The sequence below is a fragment of the Tauraco erythrolophus genome, chromosome 7, assembly GCF_009769465.1.
Source record: "Tauraco erythrolophus isolate bTauEry1 chromosome 7, bTauEry1.pri, whole genome shotgun sequence".
NCBI lineage: Eukaryota > Metazoa > Chordata > Aves > Musophagiformes > Musophagidae > Tauraco > Tauraco erythrolophus.
Window position 1 is genome coordinate 55,932,711 of NC_141471.1, and position 10,710 is coordinate 55,943,420.

Here is a 10,710-nt window from a genome sequence, read left to right on the forward strand (position 1 = left end):
GTGTTAGGGGTATGATCATTCTGATATCAGCAAAATCCTATCAAAATAATTTTCAATGCAATTAATTGCATTATTTTCTTCTATTACCAGAACTATATAATCACTAGTTTTTTTTTTTTGTCATCAGTAAATTAACAGCATGTGAGATCTTAAAGGGCATCTGGCTAGTACAATGTTTCATATGGACTTCATTTCACATGTTAACTGTTCCTTACGAAACTAAAGCCCGTCTCATAGCAAGCTAAAGGATAAAGAGCTTTTCCTCTTTGATACTTTGTAAAGTGCTTGAGCTCCTTGCATGGAAAACTATATAAATGCAATACAACTATATTCATGATGATTATGGCAAAGCGCTGAGGAAAATGATGCAGAAAAGTGATGAGATGCTTCCCTCCCTTACAAAAAAAAAACAACCACCACAACCAAAACCCTATGCCTGAATAGTTCCATTTTTTATTACTTGAGAGATGAAAGCTCTGTAAAAACAAAGCAAATCTGGCTTGTAGTGTGGATATTTAACTTAGAGGATTTCAGTATATTTGCAGAGTACCTACTTTATTACTTGACCTCAGAAAAAATAAATCAAAAAACCTAGCTGCAACACACGGTATTCTAGCCTTATCTGAAAAAAAAAAGCTGTAATTATTTATAGACATGTTAAAAATAACAAGCTTATTTTGAGCCATAGAGCATTACAGTTTGTAATACAAATTTCCCATCAGAACAAAGTGATAAAAGCTTGTTTGCTAACCAGTCTTCCAGTAAAAACCAAATAAATATACTCATAACTATACGTCAACACTCTACGCTGACTATGGAAAAAGCCCTACTGAGTGCAGATCTCAAGAGCATTAATGACAGAGCAACACGTCCGCTTTGGTTTAATTATTGTTCGGAACTTACTGAAATGACAGCTACTGAAGAGGTCACCTGAACCGTGGGAATGCAATGTCGGGCCTTAAGAAAGAAAGAAAACTGACTTTTGTGTTGTGTCCCTGTAGAGGGACTGCCACAATATAGCTCGTAAATGGTTGTTCTTTTGCCCTCAATTTTAGAAAGTCTCTTGACCTTGTGTTGGGAAGCAGACGGGTTACTGGAGTCCGGCACCTCACAGAGCCCCGTCCGCAGCGCTGGGACACGGGATTGTTGCTGAACTGGCTGCTTGGTTTGGACTCACATTCCCTCCTGATAGTTGTCCGTATAGCCAATATGCTCTTAAATGGGAGAAAAAGGAGTTGATAAGCTTTATGTAAGTTTTGTGTTATCCAGTATTAGATTATATAATGTTATAACTAGGTATGAGTTGGACAGTTTTGTACTTTGCAAATGCAGTCTGTTTTGGAAACAAAAATACTGTCAGTGAATGTTTTAAATAGCGTATTCCTCTGAACATGTAGTGAGTGCAACTCTTACCTTTTAATTTATCGAGTCATCGTAAAGGTAACAGGAATGAAAAAGGTTGGCTGGGTCATCTAATTGATGACAACTTGTATCTTTCTCACAATGTAATCCTTTTCTTGCTTTTGACTAGCTCTTTTTTAACAGCAGGGTTATTTTGTCCTTTACTCTCTCCTATTTGGTTGACACTACAAAAATGTCGTTCTAATATCTAGGGACTGTCTTCTAATTTTGCTCTTCATGGGCAGCTTATACCTATTTATTAAAGTCCGAACATTTTCCTTTCAATCACCTTTTCCCGCATGGAATCTTGGAATCTTTCATAGGGGTTTCTATATCTTTTACATAAACTTTTTGTTTTTCTCAGTGTACTGAATGGAACATTGGATTGCATTTATCTTGTATACAACTTTGTTGTCTTTGTGTGACTCATAGTGATCTTGAGACCAGTTGGCATACTTATGTACTTATGCTTTGACAGTTCATGAGCTCCCAGCATAAAGCATCGTGGTTTTTTTTTTATTGGACCCCCCCCAACCCTGTTTCTCATGCTTTTGGTACTATTGAGTTTCACCCGGTTTTTGTTACTTCCTGCCTCAAAGCCATGCGTTAGATTCCATGAGGTATCCATCTCTTTCTTTGTGTCAATGATGCCTTCTGACTTTGTCATTAGTAAACTTTGTCTTTTGCCACAGTTATTAAAATATTAAGATTAGTCCTAGCACTGATCCCTGAGGATCTATGCTAGTAACCTTTTCTTCAATTTGGTACATTTCCTTTTGAAACAAATCAGTATCATTTGCCCATTAGCCAATTTCTTGCCCTTTTTAGCCCTCTTCTACTGATTCCTGTTTTCTATAGTTTAAGTGATAAGATCCTGTGCAGCTTCATGATGTATTCCCTTGCAGTTCCAGATTCTATGGCATATCTCTTCTCCTGAAAATCAGTAGAGGAAAAAAAAAAACACCGAACAAAATTCACCCCAAAACATATAATCTGGCATGATTTTCCTTCAGCAAATTCATCAAAATATGCTTGAGTTCTTTACTTCAGTGCTGTATTTTGCAGAATAACTGCAGACATCATTGGTAGATGCTTTTAAGTATTCTTGCTGATAATGTGCTATTAGCTATGCAACAGAACAAGTCTTCACAGGGTGATTTCCAGCCAGAGAAATGCACTCTTTTTACTTAATATGTAAATCAGGACTGACTCAATAGAAATCCATGAAGTCACCCTGTTGTAAATTGTATGCAAACAAAAAGAGATTTTTAAATTCACCGTTGTCTTGTTCAAGCAAAATTCAAGTTGAGTAATTTAGTATTCCAGAATGGCTATAAAATGCAATTATCAGTAATAACGCATTGTACTTCTCTAGAGTTCTTCCTACTGGAATGCTGGAATTTTTACTAACAACAATGTGTTACGTTTCATTATACCCAACAGAGTGAGTATTAGCCAGAGATAGTGGAAAATTTTTAGGTGAAAACAATTTTTATAGGAGTGTAGAAATACAAAACGTGTTTGCTGGAAGAGTATTCAAAGGTTGATATCCAAAACTCATGTCAGAACAAGAGAAGTGAGACTCCTGAGTAACACATGGATGAGTAATCCAGTCATTAATTTGCAATATTGCTCCAAGGGCTTTTTATTTATTTATACCAAACTGACTAGCTCCAAGAGACCCACGCCACAGGATTGCCCAAGGTTGTGGACAGTGTGTGTACTGAAATGCATCTTCACCCGTGCCTGGGCCGTGCTCCTGCCATGAGCCTGCCTGCTGCCTGGGAGGCAGCTGAGCACCTGTGAAGTATGGAACGTGACTTTGGTGTAGCCTTGCCAAGCCTGGGTACTCATAGCGCCATGGGGTCTTAGAGGTACTGAAGGAAACCAGGTATTCCACGTGCTCTTTATTGTCCTGTTGCTTACTGTGTTATTAAGGTGGCAGGCTTTCTCTGTTTCTCCTGAACTTCAGTTCCTGAAACTTCATTTCGTATCTGTGGGTTTTGATCTAAAAGCAGTTTCTTGGGAAGTGCTGGAGAAGCCAGCTCATCCATTTACGAATGGCTATCTGCCATACATTTCTGAGTGACGTGAAACCCATAGATTTCTACTCATTTCCTTTCGGATCTGATTTTTACACAATTTTCTCTCTCAAAGCTACTTTCTTTTCTACTGATCTGTATTTCAGTCTTTCTAGTTTCATACACATGAAAGTCTCCTTTATTATCCCAGTACAGACAGTAAGATCCTATCCTTCTTATGGCTTCCAAATGTTACTTTTGTTTCAGTCATTTGCTGTTTGTGACATAGCTTCTACTTTACCCTCTGTCTGTTCACATGTTGGTTTCTGGCTTTGATTAAGCAGACTTAATAAATGATTTCTTAAGATCCCTCATGCCTTAATTTTCTGGTGGTTTGTTTTGTTTTTTTTATCTTTCATGCTTGAGCCTTTATGTTAAGAAATTTGTGTCCAGGATTGTAATTTTGGCTTTAATGTTTTATGCCAATTGTTATATAAATAGCAATAAAATTGCAAGAGGAGAAAGGGTGTACAGATGTATACGAATATGCTGAAAGTAAAATTTCAAGCCAAACCTTTTTGAGGAAGAAGGACACTTAGGAAAAGTTTATTAAGAAAATCATGAGTCCCAACATGTTACGGCTGTTTTAAGAGAAATGAGAAATTATGAAGCTAGATTTTTTCCTTGTTGGTTCACTTATGAGCAAATGGAACTTAAACAAAAAAGGCATTTCCAGTTCATTCCTTGAAGTTAAGGATGTTACATCAGTGATCTATTTAACTGACGAGGCTGAACTCCTTCTAACAGAAGGCCTCTCTGTAGTGCCAAGGTGTCACCTTACTAAGACACAATATTCACTTTCACCTGTTTCTGTTACACTTTCCCCTGCGAGAGCTGTGGAAACAGCTCCATTTAAACGAGATTCAATTCTTTGTCATTAGTATGAATAAAACAGAGGGAAGTGTTACAGTAATTTTGAATCCACTAAAATTCTCTGAAAGATGTAATTATAGCGGCTTTGCTAATTTTGCAAGAGGGGAAAAAAGTGTTCTTCAGCGGTAGTTTTGTCAGCTCTTTCCTTCTGAGAACTAGGAATTGCCTTTATCTTCAACAGTATCTTAGTGCAACTGAGCAGGTTACGAGTGTGCCTTTTCTTTCGAAGCATGGAGACTCAGCCTTGCTGTGGCTCTTCAGATCGCTCTCTGAAGCAAGATTGTCGTGAAAGGCTTGGGAAGGATTAGCACTTAATCACTTCTTTTAATTAAAAGCTTCTCCTCCTCCATCAGATTCTGTGAAGGATCAATAAATCACAGATTTGTGATATTAAAAAAGGAGTCGTCCGCTGTATTTGTTGCATAGCTATCTAATGGTGACTTCATCCAGAATATTACTCAGTGCTTTGGATTAAAGCCTGTGAAATTGGCCACTTGGTTTTTGTTTGGTTCACTGACTGTTTGAATTTCTTTTAATGTGTGGTGTCCATCTGTGGCATTTTATTCTCCTTTGCTGTAAAGTTCCTCTGACAACAAAAGGCCATGTTCTGATTGCATTATCCTGTATAACTGCAGTACTTTTAAAGAAAGACTGCTTTTGTCAGACTGCTTTAGAAGTCTGCCAAGCAGATGCTGGAAGGGACTAAACACAACTGGATCTGTCATTGCTTCAGAGATTTCCTTTTTATTTTTTCTTCCTTTTTTCTTTCTCTATCCACCTGCACCATTTAATATAACTGAGGTGCTGGTGGACCCTCATCCTCACACACAGAACCATTGACGGCAGTGAAGCTCTCATCATGTACATGATGGCAGGGCACAGCTCTTCCTTAAAAAAGCAACAGCAGCAAAAAATGTGATTTACTTCTGTTTTCCTCATGTAAATCATAAATGGTAGCTCTGCTTGGGGAAGTGAGTGCCACCTCTAGTAAGAAACAGCAGCCAGTCTAAAATAAGAAAAGATATGAAGAGTCTCATATAGCGGTCCCCTTATAGCGGTCTTCCAGTACCTCAAGGGGGCCTACAAGAAAGATGGGGAGAGGCTGTTCAGGAGGGCCAGTTGTGATAGGACAAGGGGTAATGGTTTTAAAATAGAGGGAGATAGATTCAGATTGGATATTAGGAAAAAATATTTTACCATGAGAGTTGTAGAACACTGGAACAGGTTGCCCAGAGAGGTGGTGGATGCTCCATCCCTGGAGACATTCAAGACCAGGTTGGATGAGGCCCTGAGCAACCTGATCTAGTTGGAGATATCCCTGTTCCTTGCAGGGGGGTTGGACTAGATGACCTTTGAAGGACCCTTCCAGCCCTAACCATTCTATGATTCTATACGCCAACAGGACGGTAATTTGGGGCCTGATACTTCAATCCAGTATGTATTGAAGAATACATAACAATTAATTATACTAGTATATGTGCATTATTTTCAAAAGTCCTCTATTTCCTTAAAATGTTTCTGCAGTGATTAGAGTTAAAAGTTTCTATGACTGGCTTTTGAAGTCAAGGAAGAATATATGCTGAGGGACAGCAATTTAAAGCTGGAAGTCAATTGGTTTGAAATAAATATGTAAAAAGCTGAAGATGAGTAATTTAATCTTCTTTTATGAAGAATTAAGAGTATCCATACAGTCACTTCAGCAGAGTAGATGCAAAGTGTAGTGTGGGTTGATTTGTTTGTTTGTTTTTTTTAACTAACAGTATTGAAATCAACTATACCTGGATTTTGTGCCAAAGCCCTCGGATGACTCTAGCAAAAAATACTTGTACATCAGTTGTGTTTGGCCTGAGAACTGTCACAAGAAACCAGATGTCTCGGGGACGATGGCAAAACAAACTGTGAGCCACATCCTACCATAAAATCAAGTTGCTAAGTACTTTGGGAAAAAAACGTTATACTTATGGTCAAAATTCAGTCTGAGTTAAGGGGCTGCAGCTCCCAATAACTTCGCTTGGAATACTTGTGTGTGTCTTCAGGGCTAATTTTTTTTCTGCAGCTGAATAAATAACTTAGAAATTATCATTTTGCATTTTGAAAAGTAAAAAGAAAAAATATCTACGTACCAGTACGGATCAGTACTGCTGTGAGCAGATGTTATTCAAATGCTACTTGCTCCTGGAAAAGTTGGTTGAAATGTGAGGATGTGGTTAATGAATTGGTGCAAGTGTTTTCAAATCACACGTTTCAGTTTTTAATGACTTAGCAGAATCTAAAATGAGGTTCTTCTTCTTTGTTTTTATTTTTTAGTATAAAAAATTTATTGAAGGAAATTAAAAAATGACTTACATAAAACAGTAAAGAAAGCAGGAAAAGGAGCAATTTACAATTGTTATAGGAGTATCTATTTTGAATCTTCGGAATCTAGTGTGTTTGAAACTTGATTTAACATTTGCCTACACAATTAGCTAGAGGAACATCAACATGAACTTTAAATTGTGAGATAATACGTTATTTTAGTTTCATCATAACTATAAGAGTAACAGAAATTCCTCTTTTTTTATTTACCATGAGAATTTTATTGCCATGAAAGATCTCTTCTAAACCAAAATTATCCATATTTTTATCATCATTAAAAACATCACCATAAGAGAATTAATGCCTTCACAGAACATGTTAAAAGAGCTTGCTGTTGATGCTGGTTTCGACTCCCGTAGGTGAGAAGTATGTATGTAAGGCTTTATATTAGATGAATCTATTTACAATTCAAATAAATTTAATTCTTTTTTTTTTTTTTCAATACCTGACAACTCAACACAGTCCGTTGAAGTCAGTGGAAGGATTACAGCTCACTTCTGAGAATTAGTCACAAAGTTTTTGGAGGCTTTTCTTTTGAAAGAAGCAAATATGCCCTATTCTTTTTGTGCAGCACATGCACCTGTCCCACTCAGACTTGGGGAAGGAGGGACAACTTAAGCCTGTGTTTAAAATTAAGCACGTGCTTTAACTGTTGTTCCCTACAAAAGCTACTTTCCCTTTTCAAGGACCTTAAGTCATTCACTAAAGAATTATTTTATTCTTGTGCCATAGATCTACTGTGGTACGTATTAAAACTACCATTTTAAAGAGAAACTTCTTTCTAAAAGCGTGTTTCGTTTGTATCTTTGTAATAAACTGCAGTTGTGCAACCTTATTCTTTACAAATATCACAATGTCTTTCCTGCTCTTTTTTCCTAAATATTTTCTTAAAAAAGACCCTAGCTTCATGTTGCATGTGCTTATAATATAGTTTGCATAATAATTGAAAGTAGGTTGACAACAGTGTAAATTATATTCAGAAAACAAAAAAGATGACGTTTAGTACTATTTTTCCAAATGCAGGGTAAAAAAAATACTTGAAGGTGTAAAATATGTTGAAAACAAGAAAAAAATGCAGTTCATTGGAGCTTGCAATGACATGAGTATTCCACAGTGCAAGAACGTACACTTCTTTCCTCATTATAAATATCATATAACTTATTCATTTTAGAACTTGCATTATGCTGCTAATGCATTTCTTCTATTACAAATGTGTTATTATTTTTGTAATATTACAGGATAGAGAAAGAAAGGAAAATATGTAGAGAAGTAACTGTAAGCAAACAAAATTGATGCTTTTTGAAGGATAAAGGAAAGGTGGTGGAGTTAATTGCGTACAGTTCCAAGTAGCTTTAGAACTTGCAGGAGGAAATTAGCTGTTGTGTGAAAACAGCATGAAATGTAATTCAGAGCAGCTGTCTAATTTATCAGCAAGAACAAACTGCTCATGTTCTTAAACTGTATTCAATTACTCCATCCAACCTTCTTTGACCTGTTCAGCCTGGTAGTGTTTGCTTAAAACTAAAAACTAAAGAAAGTTTGCCAGCCTTTCAGAATAGTCTAAAAGAATCCCATGAGTTTCCTTTGCAATATACTTCCATTAATTTTTGAATTTGTATAACACTGCACTCATCACTTCTTTGGAACAGTTGTATGACATTCTCTATTTAACAGTGCAGAGTCAATAAACTTACTTTCTTTGTGACTGATTTCAAAAATATTGCTGAACTGATGGCATATAACCCCGAGCTAAGGGATTCCTTGCTGTAGGAAATGACTCTGAAGCCTTGAGATAAAACCTACGCTTTGCAGGTAGCCTATTGGGAGTGCTGTTTTATTCTGTGATTGTCATATTTCCTCATGTACTGACCATGGTTCTGTTCATACGGCTTTTCAGAACAATCTTTTAAACTCTGTTCCCTCTACGTTCTGGTTGGGAATTGAACAAAATATATAAACCAACAACACAGCAGATGTTCCACCAGAATAAAACAATGGAACAACACCAATTTTTAATCACATACTCCACTTTACACTGTCAGTCTCTTATAAAACCCCATCAGCTGTTGTTGCAAATGTGAATGTTCTGTCTACAGAACAGAAATTACTCTTAACATCGTTTGAATTTTAGCATTACTCTCTTTTTCAGTGTAGGTAAGATATTTACATCACAGAACCACAGAAGAGTTGAGGTTGGAAAAGGACCACTGGAGGTCAGCTGGTCCAACCACCCTGCCCAAGCAGGGCCACCTACAGCCAGTTGCCCAGGACAATGTCCAGATGGCTTTTGAATATCTCCAAGGAGGGAGACTGTACAGCCTCCCTGGGCGACTGTGCCAGCACTTAGTCATCCTCACAGCGAAAAAGTGTTTCTTGATGTTCAGAGGGAACCTCCTGTGTTTCAGTTTGTGCCCATTGCTTCTGGTCCTGTTACTAGGCACCAGAAAATTCTGTATATCGTTCTGGCAAATACTGTTACTGCAGACAGAAAAAAAAAAGGGTTTTTTTAAGGCTTCCATTAGATTACTTAGCAAACCTTGCTTATTATTCCTCTGATGAGCAGGGCAATTGCTTCTGTAGAAAACTCGCGTGTCTTTGGAAATGCTGATCACAGTGGAGCCTTTTGGTGCTTGACCTAAAGAAATCCTTTCAGATGATATCATTTCTGCGAGCAAAATGTAAAAAGCAGCCTCCAGTCCTTTTTACAATGTTCCTGCTTTCAGTTTTTTTCCTCTGTAAGTTAAAGTTCTCTTTTTCAGTAGAGAAAGCAGGTAACAATTCTGTTGAACCAATCTACTTCAGGTATATTTTGATCTGTATTAGTGATGCAACTTAGACCTCTTTGGACATACTTTTGGGTCCTTTTTAGAGTCTTAGTAAAACTCACTCATTTCTAAAAGTACACATTTATATAGATATATTCTGTAAGGTAAATAGAAAAAGTCTAAGGTTGTATATGTATGTAAAAACCCCATTTCTTGGTAATAGTTATACCATTAAATCTACAGTTAAACCAAATGCTGTTGAGAAAATGCTAGTCACTAAGGATCCTGAACAAAGGTATTGTCAAGTGAACTAGAGCTTGGATTACTTGGACATTTATAGGACGAGCATAGTGTTCTTAGGGTTCTGTAAGACATGTGCCAAAGTACTTTTGATTTAGAAGCTGTAGTGGCATAGAATTAACATGGTGTATCTGTATAGGTAGTAGAGTGACTGTGTGAGATGTCTCAAAATACAGCAATATACAGGTGCTCCTTGAGAAGTCTTGCAGGCTTTTATACCTGGTCATATTTTGTCTGCAATGGAAGAAAGTGCCAAATCATTACTGAGAGTGATTCCGAACACAGAGATTGATGGAGTGGGAAATAAGTAATGAGGAGGAAGAGTATGGTATACAATGGCATCTGGATTTCTGGGTGAACTGATAATAGACAGACAGGGTTAAGTGACTGAAATTATTAAATACAATCTAGTGTAAAAAGTCAGAAATAAAGTGAGTTCAGAGAAGGAAGACTTTGACGTGAGAAGCAGTAGTTCTGAAAGAAAGCAAATATAAATTCACAGCTAAGTGCTGTGGCAGGAAGTATTTCTGTGCGAGAGAACTTCATGCCACCTCTGGTTTTGTCTTCCAGTAGAACTTGTACTAAAACCCATGTCCAGTACTGGTGTGTAGCGTACAGTCTATATGCACAGTCTATACTGGTGTATAGAGAAGAGCACTGAGAAATAAGGTCTGGTATGAGAAGTAAGAAGCATACTTATAAAGGAAGACTCAGAGGTGTATTTGTTCAGCTTTGAAGTTTTTAAGATGACTGCAGGGTGTGACAGGAATTCGCTTATAGAGAGCACTTCAGTCTAACAGGCAACAGTATACCAAAATACAGTGTCTGTGTGAAGGACATTAAGGACACTATGCAGGTGTTAAAAGGGTTCCTTCTTTCCCAGCTGGTGCCGTATTCCATCTTGAAACTTTAAGTACCTCTACCTCGCACCAAGC